Source organism: Rousettus aegyptiacus, unplaced genomic scaffold, assembly GCF_014176215.1.
Source record: "Rousettus aegyptiacus isolate mRouAeg1 unplaced genomic scaffold, mRouAeg1.p scaffold_m13_p_14, whole genome shotgun sequence".
Classification (NCBI taxonomy): domain Eukaryota; kingdom Metazoa; phylum Chordata; class Mammalia; order Chiroptera; family Pteropodidae; genus Rousettus; species Rousettus aegyptiacus.
This window is the reverse complement of record NW_023416289.1, coordinates 44,316,473-44,334,295: the sequence shown is the minus strand read 5'-3', so window position 1 is coordinate 44,334,295 and position 17,823 is coordinate 44,316,473. Positions and strand designations below refer to the sequence as shown.

The window sequence follows — 17,823 nt, the reverse complement described above, 5'->3', positions numbered from 1 at the left end:
GCACTTCCACACATTGCAGTGGAGCTGGTGCAGCTGGTCGGGAGCTGCGTTTCTAGGAACAAAGCACTTCCCCAAACTGTTACAATTACTGCTTTTTCATGTAAAGCGAACCCTTATGCGTTACTGAAACTTTTAACCTTGACCATGTATGACTTCCGTAAAAAGGTTAAAAAATAACAAAGAGAAAAGAGCAAAGAGGCCTTCTTCTTTCTTTCACTAAATGTTTACTGAGCACCCACATGGCAGGTAAGTTCAAGAGTTTTTCAGGTGTGGTCTTCCTCAAGACTATGTTGGCAGCGTAAGGTGGCTAGATGGCTCACTGATGCCAGCCACGGGGAGTCCCCCAGGGGCTAAGAACAGACACACTTCAGCCGACTTCCCTGTCAGAGTGGCTGCCGCTGCTGCTCCCGCTGGCTCTGGAGAGAAGCCTGTGACGCCTGGCACCCTGGAGGCTCTGGGAAATTGGATGGGTGACCTGCAGGAGCTTAAAAGCCACGGGAGAGGCCCGCCCGTACCCTGGTACGCGTCTGGTCTCCCAAAAGGTCCAAATGCGTTCCTCCTCTCGGATCCCAAGCTCCACATCGTGCTTGGTGCTCTGGGCCCGCTGTCCATGGCCTGTCCACAGTTGCCCGGCAGGGCTTCGCCTCTGCCAGTCACACCAAGACCCAGCTCCTCCTGAGTTTCCTTTCCAGCATCAAAACCAACACTTCCTCCAAGACAAACTGTGACTTGTTTACTCTTTTCTACTCTCTATATTTAGACAGAAGAACTCAGCACTTTGGTCCTTTAACTGGTGCTGCCAAGTGCTCTCAAGTGCCCCACACCAGCCGGGTCTTAACTGCTCAACGACTTCTGCCGACCTCCCGAGGCTGAGATGTGCCTCGCAGATGCCATCCTCTGTGCGTCCAGGTCGCAGGCGGGCTAGGCTGCAGGGACAGGGCAGTGCAGAGAACCTGGGGAGGGAAGCAAACTCCCTCGGGTACCAAGCCCGTGCCCCACGTGGGGACAGGACTGATGTCTAAGGGAGGGGCACAGTGCCTCCTTCCGGGTCAGGTGCCAGCAGTACACCTAGTTCCCTCCGTTAGAGGGTCACACCACAGCACCCCATCTCAGAGCAGGGTGACAGAGGGAGGGGGCCCACTCTGTCTTTGTGTCACAGAGGGGACCGCCCTCCTCATGCCCAGGGCACGTGCAGGAGACCTTAGCACCTGGCTCAGGAGCGGCTCTCACCCTAAGGACCTGACTGGGAAGCCAACGGGCAGGTGGGGTTGAGCTGTCAGGGAGACACGGTTCGTTATCCTATCCATCCGACTGCACTACGATTCACACCCACCCTCCTAGACTCCCTAGGCTGCTGCGAGGAACAATCGCGACCCACAGCCCAGCGCCCGCCTGCAGGGACCGCCCATTCTGTCTCAGCCAAAAGGAGCTGGTCGACAGAAAATAGTTAAAACACGCATGGGCTCTGACACCAAAGTGACCTCGTCTGCTCCCGGCTGTGTCACAGCTGGCTGGTTGAGTGACTGGGGACAAATCGCTCTACCTCTCAGAGCATCGGGGGACTCGGGCCACGTGAAATATGGGGCTATCTATTGATGACTCTGCGAGATGTTGTGAATACTGAGGCCACACACAAGAAAGAACATAAAGGGCTGGCACGCTGAGATAATGGTAACAAAATGATAATGTTAATTTTGCTGAGGGCTATGTGCCGGGCACTTTTCTAAGCTCTTTGCTAGAATTATCATAGTGAATCCACCCAATAACCTGAGATAAATATAATTTTTATTCCCTTTTTATGGACAGCATCTGGAGGCTCCCTGCCCAGGGCCGCAGAGCTGGGTGGGTGGTGGGGGCAGGACCTGAACTGGCTGACAAAGCCTCTGTGTCATGTAAATGTGCATGTAAATATGACGCAGCCACGGCCAGTGTCAAGTCCCTGCTCCCTTCTTTCCTACATGCTGCATGTGGGTCGCAGCCCATAGGTGCCAGGCCTATTCCGGGTCATGAGGGTCTCCATTCCTCCCTCGTCCAGTCATGTCACTCGACAGTCTCGTCTGTCCCCTGCAGGGCTGAGCAGGAGCCAGAGGGGAGCACGGCCCCCTCTGCAGGACAGCGTCCTGGCCTCACCCTGGAGGCGAAGTCTTGCTGCTGGTAACAGCAGGGCCCCCGTCGGGCCTCCCGCTGCCGCCTGCTTCAGATGTGCTGGGGACCGTGTTCTGGCTCCTGTGACTTGAACACTCGGGTCACTCTGGCCCCTCCTGGGCCACTCTGTTCACTGTTTCCCCTCGGTAATTCCCTCGTCAGTCAAGATCTGTTTGTGGCAATGCCAGACCTCCTTTCTCCCCACGACAGAATGCCACCGACATTCTCTTACGACTGCTTGACCCGGTGTGAGCCCCACGAGTAAGCACTGGGGCTTGCTACTTCTAACGCCATGGTGTGTACACACGACCACGTCACAAACCTCGAGGCTGAGGAGAAAGGGAGAGAGGTCTGGGTGGGGGCGGGGGAGAGATGGACACGTCATACCAGGTCTGGGGTGTCATTCGGGTGTGGCATCTGGCTGGCCCTTTCCGAGCTGTCACTCTGTGGACGGAGGCTCTGTTTTCTTTCCTGACTTTCAAGAAAATGCACACGCCAGCAGCTGCGCTGAAGGAACCACACGGACAAGGTGAACTTTACACCCGCCTAGAGCTGACACCGCCTGTTCTGGGCAGCCTGGGCCGGAGGAGCGGAGAGTGGGACCCCTGAGCAAGGGGAGCAGCCCGCACGCTGCAGCAGTTGTGAACGTTCAGAGCCAGGAGCAGCTGGGAGGCCTCCTGCCAAGGGCGCTCCGGGTGTGACTTCGCCAGCACAAACCCAGGGATGACAGTGTGAGGCCAAGCTGATGCCACTAGAGTGAGGGGTCTCACTGGCTAAACAGTCAGAGCTACCAACAAAGAAATGTCCCAGTCGGCACACTGGTGCAATGCGGTGGTCACCACCACCGCCTTCATGCACGCGATCCCGCCTTCCACAGCCGCCCAGGCAGAAAGCTCGCGGTCACTGGTGGGTTCCTCTCACGCATTAATGAGGGCAGAGGTTAACTTCCTTCAGGTTCCAGATACCCAATGAGCCAGTGTCCTTCCTTTCCTGGTCTCTCTTCCCCCACTAAGAAAGAGTGTCTTCCATAGGTTAGATGTTTAATCCTCTGGCAGAAAAGCGGACCATGGTCCTCGCTTTTTATTCCCTCTGCACGCAGAAGAAATACATGCGTCTCGCGCGGCCGGGGCCCAGCACCACCGCCACCCACTCCGCGTTCCCCACACGGTCTCAGGGCCTCCAAGCACTGACCCCCCTCTTGTCTCAAGGCCTTCCTACGGGTTGTTCCTTCTACCTTGACTCCATTTTTTGGCTGGCTACACACTGCACCCTCAAGGAGGTGTCCTTGGAAGCCGAGGTCTAAGTTAAGCCCGTTATGACAACGGCTGCTCCCATTCATGTCGCGCTTATGCTGTGAGCCAGGCACAGTGACAGGCCTGCTACCTGCACTATCTCTGCAAACCCTCACAGCGACTGATGCGTCGTGTGCCACCGTTACATTGTTCCCGTTTCACAATGGGAGAAGCAGAGCTACGTGGCGAGTGAATGGCAGCATGGCACCGGACCCCAGGCAGCCTGACCCCAGAGCTGTGTTCAATCACCACTCCTCCACCTCTGTACTTGTCCTGTGTCGCACAGGGCGCACACAGGGCACGGTGTGAAAGTCAGATACAGTGGTGCGAGTATCTGCTGAATGCTGGCCCCCAGTGGACCTGAGAGCGGGCAGTGTTTCTCTATGACCCTCCTATGCACCTGAACTTGGCTCAGGAACTCATACTTGGAGAAGCCACACAGTGACGACCCATGCAAGAAGGAAGGAGGAACATGCGCCTGACAACAGAAGTGCAGCCTCTAGCCGAAGAGACGGAGGGAGTGGACCGAAGGAGTCCAGTGGCCCTGGGCGCACGCAGGCCTTCCTGGCCCACGCAGGGGAGGGGCTTCCCAACAGGTGCACCAATGCCCATCCTCCTTTAGGGGCTGGCTGAGGGTCTGCTTTCCCTGTGCCTTCTACTCCCTTGTGAAGCCACAGGGACTCTGGAAGTCACCGTCTCATCAGGTCAGTTGTTTGCTCTTCTGTGCCTGGGCTGTTCACTTTCACAGGACAGGGCCACAAGAGGGCTGCCCCCTTCCCATAAGCTGTACAGGCACATGCACGTGCGCGCGCGCGCACACGCACACACAAATGGGAGGAGGGGGAACAGGCCAAAGTGTGCCCTCAGGTAACAACTGGACGGCACAGGCAGGCCAGCTCCATGAAGGCCCAGAGGGCCCTTAGCTGAGTGGGTACTGTCCCCTGGGCCACTCTTTCCGGGGAGCCTACCGTCCTGCCTGTGGGGCGGGCACAGTCTCCTCTGCTCGCAGCTGGCCAGGGACAGAGCAGCCTGTCCAGCTGAGCCCACCACTGCGGAGAGGGGCCGTATGAGTGGAGCAGCCAGGCAGGGCTGGCGGGGCTGGCGGGGCTGGCGGGGCTGGCGGGGCTGGCGGGGCTGTCTTGCAGACGTGGGCTGCCGCCCAGGCTATTTCTGTCTAGCCTGCGAGGGCGGCATCGCTCTGTGGGACGAGCTTTCTTCCTCTGCTGCTGGGCGATGCGGGCAGCCTGCCGGGCCGCGCCGTCCCAACCAGGGCCCTGGGTCCCAGGGAAACCTGCGAGCAGTGCCGAGCCCCCCACGGGCCCCGTTTCTCTGTAAGAGGCAAACGCAGAGCTGCCTGTTGCTTTTATGGCAAGAGGGCATTTCTGGAAGGCAAGCAACTTCTGTTTAACTTGCGAGCAAGCAGAGAATGGGAGGGTGGAGAGAAATGGGTACGTGGGAGGTAGTCAAAAAAAGTAAAGAAAGCTTTGTTTTAAAACTATTTGGATAATGGGAGAGCAACTCGCTAACAAACCTAGAATTACAGGGGAGGGAGAGATTAGGTAACGTAGAACCCCCATAAAAATCACAGCATATGAAACCACACAGCTCATGTTTTCATACTTTGTCATCGATTCAAAGCAGTATAAATATGGCAATTACTCAAAGAAAGCCTGTCGGGGTATTCAAGCTGTAACTGCACCTATTAAACTTCCAGTGATGGATGTGAACATCTATCCTGAGAGCAGCTGCCTTCTCCGAAAGGCAGGATCAGAGAGAGACCTGGGCTGACTGCAGGGAGACAGCGACCGGGTTCAGCTCCAGCTCTGCCGAACCTCCGAAAGCTCTGGAAAGCAGCTGTGATGAATGGAGACGGGAACATGGTGTCTTTTTTAGGGTAGCAGCTCCCCGAACGGGAAAGAACTTGGTAAACTTCTGGATCCAGTTCAGTCTGCTGCTATGAAGGTCACGGCTTCACAGAAGAAATAGCTAACGTGGGCCCTTTCCGTCCCGACAGGTGGCGAGTGGCCTCTGCCCACAGGACTCCAGGATTTCTTTCCTCTTGTAAAAAGGGATTAGTCGTACCTGGAGATTAACACCGTCCTCCAAATCACGGGAGATGGCTAATAAAGTGCACAAGGTGCCCAGGGCTCTCCCAGCACTGACGAGGCGCAATGGCCCGCCGTGTCCGCCCTCTCGCCCCCAGCCTCGGACAACTCGGGCTCCTCGGCCCAGGTGTCCCGTGAGCACAGAGGCAGTGAGGTGTACATGACAGGAGGTAAACGTCTGCTCTTTGTCCCCAGATCCTGGCACAGAGCTCCTAAAGCTCCTGGCATTTCCTGAGTGCCAGCAGTGTCTTCTCTTACTCATGGAGCCCCTTCTGACCGTAACAGAATTTATGAGACTGGGGTGACTACTGGGGGTCCCTAGATAGCTTCGGAATGGGGGCTGGCCCCCAGAAAGGGAGGAGGGGGCGGCAGGGACTGAGCTCTGCCATGCCCACGTAGCGGCCTCGGTGACAGCCGCAGACTGGAGAGCATCCGGGCCGTGAGCATAGCAAGGGGCTGCGAGGGTGGCATGCCCAGAGGTGGCATGGAAGCGTGGTACCCCCCCACACCATCTGGACTATTCCAGAGTCACGCCCTTTACAAAACACTGTTAAGAGTTAAGTATAACACTCTCCTGAGTTCTGACTTGCTCTAGCAAAGTGCCAAACCTGGGGAAGGTGTGGGAAGCCTTGACTCTGAGGCTAAGTCAGAGAGTAGCGAGGGCCATCTGGGGACCCCACTTGGAACTGGCATCTCAAGTGGAGGCAGTCCCGCCGGCCTGCACCTGTGAACCTGCAGCATCTGACACTAACGCCAGGGAGCGTCAGACCTGAGCCAGGGGACAGAGAAGTGGTGCTGGAAAAGACCCCCACGTATTTGTGTCAGGAGGAAAAGCCCCTCATGCAGCTGGAGAGAGACGCTGTGTGGTGTGGGGGTGGAGTCGACGCCAGCTGCCAGGGCCTAAGGCCGCCTTTGGGCCTCGAACTGCTGCAGCGAAGGGAGGTGATGTGGCCAGGAGGGCGACAGCTCTGGGTTACGATCCTAGTTCCCACCTTCATCTTCCTAAACCCCACGTTCTACGTCAGGAAGTCGGAAATTATACCTCTCTGAGGACCGCTCTGAGGCTGGAGTGAGACTCATGGCAATGCCTGGCACTGGGCCTGTGGATGTGAGAGCCCAAGTGGCACTCGGCACACGTCATCTCCCCTGACGCACACGGCTACCCTCAAGGAGACCATTTTTATCTTCGTTTTCCAGTCAAGAAAATGACTCAGAGAAGTGAAGGGACCTGTTCAGGTGACACCTGCTGCACCTGGGAGAGGCTGAGTGTGCAGGGTGGGTGGACCGAGGGCACTGCCCGCGTGGCCGAGCCAGGGGCCATGGCCCGAGCAATGGCCTGGTCTCTTGTCCTGCCGTCTCCTATGAGGGAAGCAACGTAACTGGAGCTCACTTAGTTACATGGCTGAAAACATATGCGTGTTACTCATTTCAAACGCTCAGCAGCCATTTTCCACTGTCTAGTTGGGTGGGGTTTTTGGAGGGCGGTTTGAGGAAAGACTGGGTTGGTGTTTTCTGAAGAACTGTGTGCCACCCACAGACACGTTCCCCAGCACTGGGTGTCCATTACTTGTGCTCACTGTGAAAATATAAGTGAGACAGACGTGTGCTCAGCCATCTCTCTGTGGGGAGGGAGAAAACCAAGGGAGTCATGAAATGCTGGCATCCCTGATGGCTGTCTCTTTTCAACCTACAACATGGGCGTGAGATACCAGAAATGAAACCAGAACTACCACCACCGCAGAAACACAGGTTTCTTAGCTGCTATTACTACTGTTTATCAGGAGTACACGTCATCAGTGACTCTGCATCTTGGAAAGGATCTGAGGGGAGGGGACAGGCACGCAGTAAAGCCGCAGGTGGACTATGCCCACTCTGGGCCACCAGGTGCATAAATCACTGGGGAGCTATGTAGGCTTCAGTCCTAGACAGCTGGGACGAGCAGACGATTTGATCTAGGCTCAGTGTTTCAACCTTGCTCACCCTTTAAGTCCCGACAGCTCCACCTCCAGGCCCTCACTGGTCTCTCTTTTGCAAGCTTAGTGCTTTAGGGCTGAATCCTTTCAGCCCTTTTCGTTGTTTATTGGGTCATAAACAACTCCTTGAGGACAAGGTGTGCTGTCATCCTGCTGGCTCTGGATCCACACACACTGGGCGGCACAGAGGTCTGTAACCGTTTGGGAGGAGACGCCCCTCGCTGTGACACCCTCAAGAAGGTGGCGGGTTCTGCTCCCTCTGCGCGCATGCTGGCACGCACCCCGCATCTCGGCACTGGTTTCAGGGCTTCAGGACCACCGAGGCCCGGCAACAGACCCTTGGACAAGCACCCTGAAGTCAAAGAGCTGCCTGCTTGCACAGTCCTTCATGGCGGGGATTCCTAGGGTCTAAGCATCTGCTTTCCCCCACGTTACCTGCTCTAACTGCACTAAGTCCCCAAAGTAACAACAACTATTTAAGTAAATTCCAAAGTCAGCCACTGTGACAGTGGCATACCACAGCTTTCAAAGGTGGAAGGGGCCTGGACAAGGTAAGAGAAAGGCCGCCGTGGGAGCGCCCCGTCTGACAAGGGCTGAGCGGTCAGCCCTCGGGAGCCCATTTGGTGACGTTACTTCTGCATCTGTCCTCATCTGTTTTAGTGCAGAGGAATAAATCGCTTATGCCTGCAATAAATACCTGAGTGCCTATGTGTGAGGCGTCATGCCAGGGGGTGGCAGCGATGAGGTGGCCCTGCCCTCCAGCTCCCTCAGTGCAGCAGCAGCGCAGGAAACAGAGAAGCAAAGTGGCAAAGACAACGCAGAACAGCGACATGGCAACAGGGCTGGGCACCAGTGGCGGGGAACGCACTGCTTCCTCCAGCAGTGACACCTCCCGTGCCCTGGCAGGTGGGAGGGAGGGCGCTCAGGGAAGGACTGAAAATGGCGAGGACAGACAAGAAGCGAAGATGGAGCTAAGCGAGCCCGGGGCGCCGTGCAGGGAGCTCCAGCACCGGCGTGAGGGGGTCGCCTTTGTAGCCGATGACACCCAAAGACAATAATTCACTTGGCAGTTACTTAGGACAGCCCAGCACTCTGTCTTTAGATCCTTGAAGGAAGAGAGTTCTCAAACGGTCTTGCCTACTGCTGCTCAGATGTGCCCAAATGTAAGTGTCCCCTCAGAGTCACTGAGTCTCTGGCTGCCTCCACCCAGTCCGCTTGCTCCTGAAGCTGAATGAATGAAGCTTCAACGCCTCGAGCAGCCCAGGGTGCACGAGAGAAAAGAGAAATCTTGGGTAAAGAGGAATCTTTATCAGAGCAGGTCTCTAAGGTTCCAACCCTGAATTAATACAGGTTGCTGTCTACGGCCATGCCACCCTGAATGTGCCTGATCCCCACTGATCTCAGAAGTCAAGCAGGGTCGGGCCTGGGTAGTACTTGGATGGGAGACCACCTAGGAAGACCAGGTGCTGTAGGTGTGTGTAAAAAAAAACAAAAACAAAAAACAGGCTGCTGTGCACTAAAAAATTTTAAGTATCAAACCTGAAGTAAAAACATCTATTCATCTATCCTCCGTTTATTATTATTGCTTTCTTGACGTACCATACAATTCACCCACTGAAAGCATACAATTCAAGAGTTTTTTTTGGTAAATTTACAGAGTTCTGTAACCATCAGCACAATCAATTTTAGAACATTTTCACCCCCTCCCCCCAAAGTACTCTGTACCCGTTAGCAGCTCCTCCATGTTCCTCCCTCTTCAAAGCCTCTGGCAACCACGCATCTACTTTCTGTCTTTATAGATTTGCCTATTTTGGACGTTTCATACAAATGGAATCCTACAACATGTAATCTTTTATGACTGGTGTCTTTTGCTTAGCATAATGTTTTCAAGAGTCACCCATATTGCAGCAAGTACGGTTGTGCCTCGGCATGACTGACACCAGGATCCCTCGCCTCACGGGTACCAAAACCCACGGGTGCTCAAGTCCTTCGTACAAAAAGGCACAGTGTGCTCATATGACCAGCGCACGTCCCCTCGTACCCTTTAATTCATCTCTGAATTACTCATGACACCTAATACAATGCAAAGAGCTGTCGCTGTATTGTCTAGGCAATGATGACAAAAGTCAGTACATGTTCAGTATCAACACGGTCGTCATGGACCTGATCGCACAGTACGTAACACTTTTTTTGACCCGAGGTTAGCTGAACTGAGGACATGGACAGCTGTTCCTTTTTATGGCTGACATCACACCGTGTGGACAGACTGTCGTCAGTTGGACATTTGGGCTTTCACCACTCTTTGCCTATTATGAATAGTGCTTCCTTCTCCATATTCTTTTGAACCCTAAATTCTAAAGTAATTTATAAACTGCCCCAAACTCGGGAAAGAGGTATTTGGATCTCCATGGCCAGCTGCACCGTCAGGACCCCAAGTGTCCCCTTAGCCCTGGCCACCTGATGCCTGGGGGCTCGTCTCCTGCTCTGGCCTCTCACATCTCCTCCCCTTCCAAGCGCTCTGCTGAAACACCCACCTCGAAAGGTTCACAGACACCTCAGCACCCCCCGCAGAGGACAGGGAAGTCTGGTCCCACCCGGACGCACCACACTGTCTCCTCACCCCCCCTGCATGCACTTCCACGCTCCACTGAGTGGAACGCTGAGGGAAGAGGTCTTCTGAATGTCTATACACGATGGTCATTCATAGTCACTTATTAGAGCTCTGTGTCCTTGGCTGGGAGGATACAATGGTGACCGCCCGGTCCCTTCCCTCAGAAAACTTAGGCTCCATTGAGGAAGGCAGATAAGCAGAGCCCAGTGTGGCAGGTGCTCACGGGGACACACAGAGCACTGCAAACACGTGTGGGGAGGGGCGGGGGCGGTTCACGGGCGGCCCGAGGACTCCTGAAGCTGAACAGGAAGCAAAGGCCCTGGGGGTGAGAAACAGCACGAAATCTTAAGGACCTGTACGTAGTTCTAACCTGTGCAGCTGCAGTTCACCACCACGTGTGACGGCAACGGCAAGAGAGGGGCAAGACGGCGGGCTGGCAACAGCCCTGAACTTCAGCCTGGAGGCGGTGCAGAGCTGCTGAAGAATTTTAAACAGTGGGAGGCGATGCGATCTTATTTCAGAAAGGTGCTTGCAGCAGTGTGGCTGAGGGACGGGAAGGACGTGGCCCAGAGGCTGTGGCTGTGCTGCAGGAAGGGAATGAGACTGCACGCCTTGAGGGGCCCGATGCGAGACCGCTGGGGAGAAGGCCGCGTAGCCTCAGGGCCAGATGTGAGACCCCTGGGGAGACAGCTGCGGGGCTGGACTTGAGACCCCCAGGTAGAAGGCTGCAGGGCCGGACATGAGACCACCGGGGAGAAGGCCGCGCGGCCGGGCTGAGCGCTGCGGGCAGGGCCAGGCCAGGACACTTCAGGCCACCACACTTCACCAGTTCCCTCTGACGGGAACCTTCAAACCCCACCTTCCCACCGATGACAGCAGGGTCGACAAGCTTGCTTGTCGGGAGTGACAAAACCCTTTTGCCAAATGAAATCTTAAGGCGAACCGCAATGGTGAAGGACCCAGAGTCCTGGTGGCCCGCCTTCCCCGTCCCCATGTCCTTAGAGTCCTAGGGATCCGAGAGTCTGAAATGCTCAAGTCCAAACACAGAAGCCCGATGTCCAAAGGGTTCCAGGGCCGTGTGGCCATGCAGTCCACGGCACCTCTCACCCCCACACCGGACTCCTGTTTGGTCCACTTCCCCTCCCTGAAGATTATTCCGCATCCTCTTTTTGTTACAGACTCTAACTTATCTTTCGGGCCCAGCCCCCAGCTCAGGCACGTATCAACAAGCCAGCTCAAGGGATGGCCTCCCCTCCCTGACTTCTGCCTAACACCTCGGCTTGTGGACGCTGTGCAAACTCTCTGCCATGCACTAGTAACTATTCATCTTCTCTTCCACGTGGCCAACTTTCTGACATGACCTGGACTTGGGCTTCCTCAGCGGTGAAAGCTGCCTTGTGCTCTCGACGAGCCTGGGAATGCTTACAGACCGACAAACTCACCCTACCCCGTCAACACTAGAAAGTAAAGAAAAACTGCAATGACTAAATATGAGGGGGAAAAAGGCAGAGAAACCGTGATCTCAGATTAACACATTCAATGTTGATACATGGCAAAGATGTCCAACTGCATTTTAAACAGAAACCAAATAAAAATCTCAATGGAATGGTTCAAATGCACTAAAAATATATTTTTTAAATTATGTAGATATTTTTCAAAAAAGGCAAAAAATGTTAAATTTATCTTTAAAGGATCCGACAGCAGAAGGGCAGGTTGGAAGCTGGCCCAGTGGCCCTTGAGGGCTGGGCCCTAGGGCTGTAGAAAGAGGGGGGTTTCCAGCTGGCTACTCCCTCATACTTAAATGTACTGGAAGGCCTTGACCATGACCTTCACTAGACTGAGTGCGTCCTTCTAGGGCAACTTGAACCACTATCCTGTTTGAATATCTCTGAACCTCTAGCACCTAAGAGAACTGGCCAGCAACAGATCCTTGATAACTCTTTTAAGACAGTATAAACATTGTGAGGCTATAAAATATTCTGATAAATTGAACAATTAGGAGGAATGGGACATAGTTAAAAAAAAGATTAATTCTACCAGCTATTAGAACACACTATAAAATAAGAATTTAAGAAATATGGTATTGATATAAAAACAAGAAAGTAAAATCTCTGAACCAACAAAAATCTTTAAAAAGACTCACTTTTTAGGATTTAATAGTTGACAAAGCAATTGTCACACGCATAGGGAAGGGCATCAAAGGTGGTATGACAACTGGATTAAAATGTGAGGGAAAGACATCACTTTATAGCCATGCCTGATGCTGGACAGGCTACTGATGACTGACCATGACGGTCCATTTCTAAAAGTTTTTAAGAATTTTAGTCTCACCCTGGGTTCATGCTGGCTATACCTATTCCTTCTTCTCAAAGAAGTCACACGTTGACCTTAAAACCCAGGAAGCTCCAATGAGACGCATCGACCCCTCTGTGGACCTGACTGCCCGCCACACAAACACTGCCCAAACTCAGAGGTCAGCTGCATTGGTCGGAACTAGGAAGTTATTTTGTCCCACGGCTTTTCAATAAAGGTTGACTTATGGTGTAAAGGAAGACTTAGAAAAGATGTCATCTGCTCAAGTTCACAAAATAAATTAGCAATTAAAATTTCGATTTGTAATAATCTCATATCTCATGATAGGGTAGGACATGTGGTGGCATTCAGGCAAGTGTCACAGCGATTAATCATTGTCAAAAGCAAATACCTGGGTGTCACTATACTAAATACCATGTACAGTGGGGATACAAAAATGAACAGCGCCATCACGTCCTCTCAGGAGGTGACAACTTAGGGAGACAGGTACAGAGGTGAAAAGAGAAATCATACTTAAACGTGCTGGAAGAGCAGCCACAGGTGGGGCATGGTGAGCACCGGGCTGAACGCGTAGACGGTGCCTGGCATGGGAGTCAGAGTGAGGTGGCCATTGGGCAGAAAGGTATGTTCCTGATGGGTCTCAGTGACAGAGACGGTGTGCTGCCACCAGGGCGGAGGAGGGAAGGCAGTGGTGAGACAGACGGCCTGGGCCTGGAGCGAGGTCTCCCGCGGGACCCGTCCCGTAAGAGCGCGCCCGTTCACAGAGCGCCTGGTCTGGTTCCAAACAAGGTCTGACTGATTGGGGGTTTCTTGGGCTCCTGCTGGGAACATACCCCCGTGCTGCCGCCCCAGGTCGGGAAGTTTGAGATTTAAGAGGCTGGTCCGGCCCGCACACATGTAACCGAAGTCTGTGCGAAGCCCCTGTGCTGTCGAGCGTGAAGCAGCCGAACTGGCGAGGCTGCCGCGTGTCGTGAGGGTGAAGAGCGGAACTCGGCCGCTGTTCCTGACCCGTGAGAACACAGGGCGCCCCACGTGCATGTGCGGCGGCCCCAGTGCAGTCTGCATAGAACGCTCAGGACCATCTTAAACTCTAATCGAGGGTGATGATTTTCATTCGGTAAGAGTAAATGCTCAAACGTCCAACTGGGCTTTGACTCAGAAAGTTCCCAGATAGATGCTCCATGGCAAAACGAAGGGACCCTCGCTGCTGAAAACCTCCCGTCGCAGAGTCACATGCAAGGCAAACAATTCCTTGGAATTCACCACACCGCCTCCCTCCCAGGGCAGCTGGGAAGGATAAAACAGAAAGCTGTTTCCTTTTCAGTCTGAGCAAACAATTTTACTGAAATAGATACAATTATCTGAAACAGGGACTGGCCTGAAAATGATTAGGAAGCAGCGACAAGGCGGCTGGAGCCCCAGAGGCCAGGAACGAGGAGGCAGGGAAAACCGAGGGCCCCCCGCTCCCCGCGACACTCCCCGAGCGAGTCTACGGGGCACGAGGTGCTGCTGCGGCTTTCCCACACAACGGCGGGAGCCAGACACCCAGAAGCCCACGTGACATGTCAGCGGGCTCAGACACGCCGTCATTCCTCAAGGGCCTGAAGGTGAGAGACACTGTCACACGTTCACAGCCCTTCCGGGTGCCAACAGGACCCTACTCCATCTGGGCAAGACAGGCCAGGGCTCAGGCTTCTGGCATAAGGCTCTCGGGAAACCTCAGCAGCCCGCGAAGGGAGGGAGCCCCTTGGATGCTTAAAGATCCCTTTTACTGAAGTATAACACATGTCGGCAAGTGTAGAAAGAACCGTGCGATGACGAATACCCAGACACTGAACGCACCCACACAAGCAGCAGCCAGAGCAGGCCAGAGACCATCCCAGGCCCCCAGACGCCCTCGCTGTCGCCCTGTTCCCTGCCAGGGGTCCCTGACAGCCCTGGCAAGTCCTCCGTGTTTCCCCACTTTATATAAACTGAATCCTCTGGCAGGTGTTTGTTTCTGGCTTCTTTGTTCAATGCGTTCGTGAGGTTTGCCCATACCGCAAAGAGCTGAACTACATGATTTTTAAAGCATCTTCCAATTCTAAGGAGCCACTATTTAAAAAACACCATGCCATCCTGACACACTGCTGATGAGAGCGTATACTCAACAGGGTTTTGGCGACATTCACATAAAACGTACATACCCTCAGCCCCTTCTGAGGAATCTATCCTACAGATATACTAGTGTGTGTGCGTGTGTACACACCTACAGCCAGGTACCTACTGCAGGACTGTTTACGATGACAGACTGGAAACCGAGTCCTTCAACAGTAGCCCTGATTAGATACATTATGACGTATCCAGACCAAGGGACATGACACAGTGAAGGGGACAAGCATGAGGAGGAGTCATCGGAGTGTGTCCATGCCAACCAGCATGGGAAGATGTCCACCACGTGGTCTTAGGCAGGAAAAAGCAAGTCACAGAACCGACTTCTTACTGCTGTCCCTTTTGTGTACAAACAGTGTGTGTATAAATGTGCAGCAAATAAACCTCCAAGGGAACAATTTACACCCCTAACAGCAGACAACTCTGAGGACGGAGAAAGCCACTTCTTACTTCAAACGATTCTACAGTTTCGTTTTTAAAAAAGTAATATACAATTATTGTTATATTTCTTTTCACACAACGCAGTAATTATAGAGAATGAACAGGAAAAGCCCTAGTTTCCACCACTACCTCCTTGAAGACCTCCCTCCCCTCCCACAGCCAACTGGAAGACACTCCTGGAACCCTTGCCGCTCCCGGCAAGTGACACACACGCACGCAGGTCCCCTCCACCTAATAAAGGAGATCTTACTGCACATATTATTTTGCAATCTGCTCTTCTCACTTAACAATAAACTACGGACATGTTCCTGTATTGGTGCCTACAGATGAATGTCATTTTTTATTTTAACGCCATCTTTTTAACACCTACCTAATACTCCACAGTACGGACGCAAGACTCTTCTCTCAGCAAGCAGCTCTGCACACGGCTCTGTGGACACGTGCCAACATTTCCTCAGGACGAACTCTCAGGAGGGCCAGGATCAAGGACATAAGACTCTAAAATTTTAATGGATGCTGACAAATGACCTTTTTTAATGGCTGTGTCTATAGTCCCATGGTAGCACATAGAAATGCCAATTTCCACACACATTGCCTTTGGTTGGTTTTCACAGGGAGCAATTATTTTATAACAATGCAAGCTTTAAAAAGGAGTTGAAACCCAAAGACCTAGCAAAAAAAAAAAAAAAAAATCCGGCTTTAATTTTAACCTAAAAGCTTGTCTCTCAACAGCCAGATTTACTTAGAAAGCCAAGGAAAGCGCTAGACTTACTGCTGTGCCCATGTTCCCTTCAGAAAGAATGCTGGCCCTGGACATTTTGATCAGACAGTCACTCACCTTGGCTGCCGGAGGCCAAGGTCTGTGTTTAAAATCAGGGGGGAGATGGGGAGCCCGTGCTGCCAGGACTCATGTTTGTCTGCACAGGGAGACTTCCTTTTCAAATCACTTGGTGGCAGGCTGTGGCTCCCAGCTCCTTGGAAAGGCTAAGCCCTTGTGAGGGCCAGCACGCAAAGCCCAGACACCCAGGGCTTCTGTTACAGGGTGGGGAGAGATTTTTAAGTCGGGAAGGCCTTTTGCAGCCTCTCATTTTAAAGTTGGGGACACCTGCACCTTAAGGTGTAAATAAATAAGATTAAGAGCTTGAGATCTGGAATGAGATGGATGGACATTTGAGCTGAATCTGGTACTTGTTAGTTAAGCCACTTTTATTAAATGACTTAATTTTCCTCAATACCAGCTCATCATTAAAACAGGGAGAACAGTAGTCTCTGCTTTGCAGGACTATATGGGGATTAAGTACAATCACGCGGGAAAGAGAAGGGAGACTGGTTGAGAACCTGTCCCGTCTGTACAATCCCCCAGGAAGTGTACGCAGAGCTGGACACGGGCATTCTGACTGCTGCAAGAAAAAGGCACAGATCCAAATTCTAGAGATTCTATGCGGAACACTTGCCAGCTCTGTCGAAACCACTGACAGGTGGCCACGGTTGTCAGTGCTTCTCCTAATGTCCCACTCTCCTGGAAACAAGGAATAATGGCCTCCCTTGTCCCCCTGTGGTTGGGTGAAGCCATGTGACCATTCTGACCAATGACTCGTGAGCAGAAACAAGTGAGGCTGAAGCACTTAATTGCTGGAATGAGACCCTCCAGGGGTCTCTCCCCCTCTGCACTTAGCAGCATTCAAGGGGGCTCTGTCAGCTGGGTCCCTGAGTGAGGACAATGCCGAGCAGAGTCCCTAGGATAAATACCACGGATGAGAAAGAAATCTTGGCTCTTTTCAGCCACTGAAATTTTAACCCAGCCTAAACTGAGTGATATACTGTGGCCAACAGGAGGAGAAATATTTAGCTAAATATGTGATTAATAATTAAAGCTGTGGTGGAAAAAACTGTCTAGAAAGGAACTTTGTTCCCTTTACGCGGCCTCAAGAACGAGAACCTATCAGGTTCTCTCTCCATAGTAGGCCCTAAGGGAGCTGCGGGAGTCTGCAGGTCTGCCTCCCAACAGCTTCCTGTCCCATGACGGGCTGGTCTGCGTTTACTCCTGCGGCACACACTGCCTGGTCACAGGGGAGACGCGGCTTCTCAGCAGAGCGATACACACCACGCAGCAAGCAGGAGCTGGCGGGCTGGTGAGATGCGCATGGGGTCGCAGGACGCAGGGCCCAGCCAGGCTGATGGGGAGGACACAGGAGGGCCGCTGAGCACTGCCCTCTCCTGACCCCCAGGATCACATTACCATTACACAAAAGCCACGATTTCCCAGCCCAGCCCCTGGCAGCGAGGAACTTCTCATGGGCGGGAAGAAACAGAAAAAAACAAATCCAACAACAACAAAAAACCAAAACACAAAAAGTGAGTTTTTCAGAATGCTAAATTTATTTCAGTTAGTAGACTCTACTTAAAGTGGCAGAATTAAGACTTTACCTCTTCTCGTCTAGAATCACACAAAAGCAACCAAGAGAGTGAAAAACAGAAACATCACGTCTGTGACAACACCAGACATCTGTGACCTCAAACCCCAATACATGAGTAAGAACCGCTAAATGCCATAAAGGTCAACTAAGGGTGTGGGAAAGCGATGGAAGAGAATGCTCGCTGGGACAGATGTCGGACCAAGCGTGCGCGTCCTTTCTACAAAGTAAATGCTTCACTCTAAGGGGCAAAAGCCATACATCCACTGTTCTGAACAGTGGGGACCGGCTTGGGGTGCGGACGCTTCCTCACACCCGGCCTGGCACGAAGAGTCACAGACACATGTCAGACATACAGGAAGCAGTCTGCCAAGGAGA

The 17,823-nt window shown here is 53.0% G+C and overlaps 1 protein-coding gene and 1 non-coding gene across 2 annotated transcripts in view; one reads left to right on the top strand and one right to left on the bottom strand.

Annotated features, from left to right (window-relative positions):
- ARHGAP35 (Rho GTPase activating protein 35) overlaps positions 1-17,823 on the bottom strand; it is a 107,757-nt gene that overhangs the window by 17,600 nt on the left and 72,334 nt on the right. The gene's annotated exons all lie outside the window — the stretch shown is intronic.
- LOC118611650 lies at positions 8,872-8,990 on the top strand. The gene has a single exon (XR_004954534.1). It is a non-coding gene; the product is annotated as a 5S ribosomal RNA (ribosomal RNA).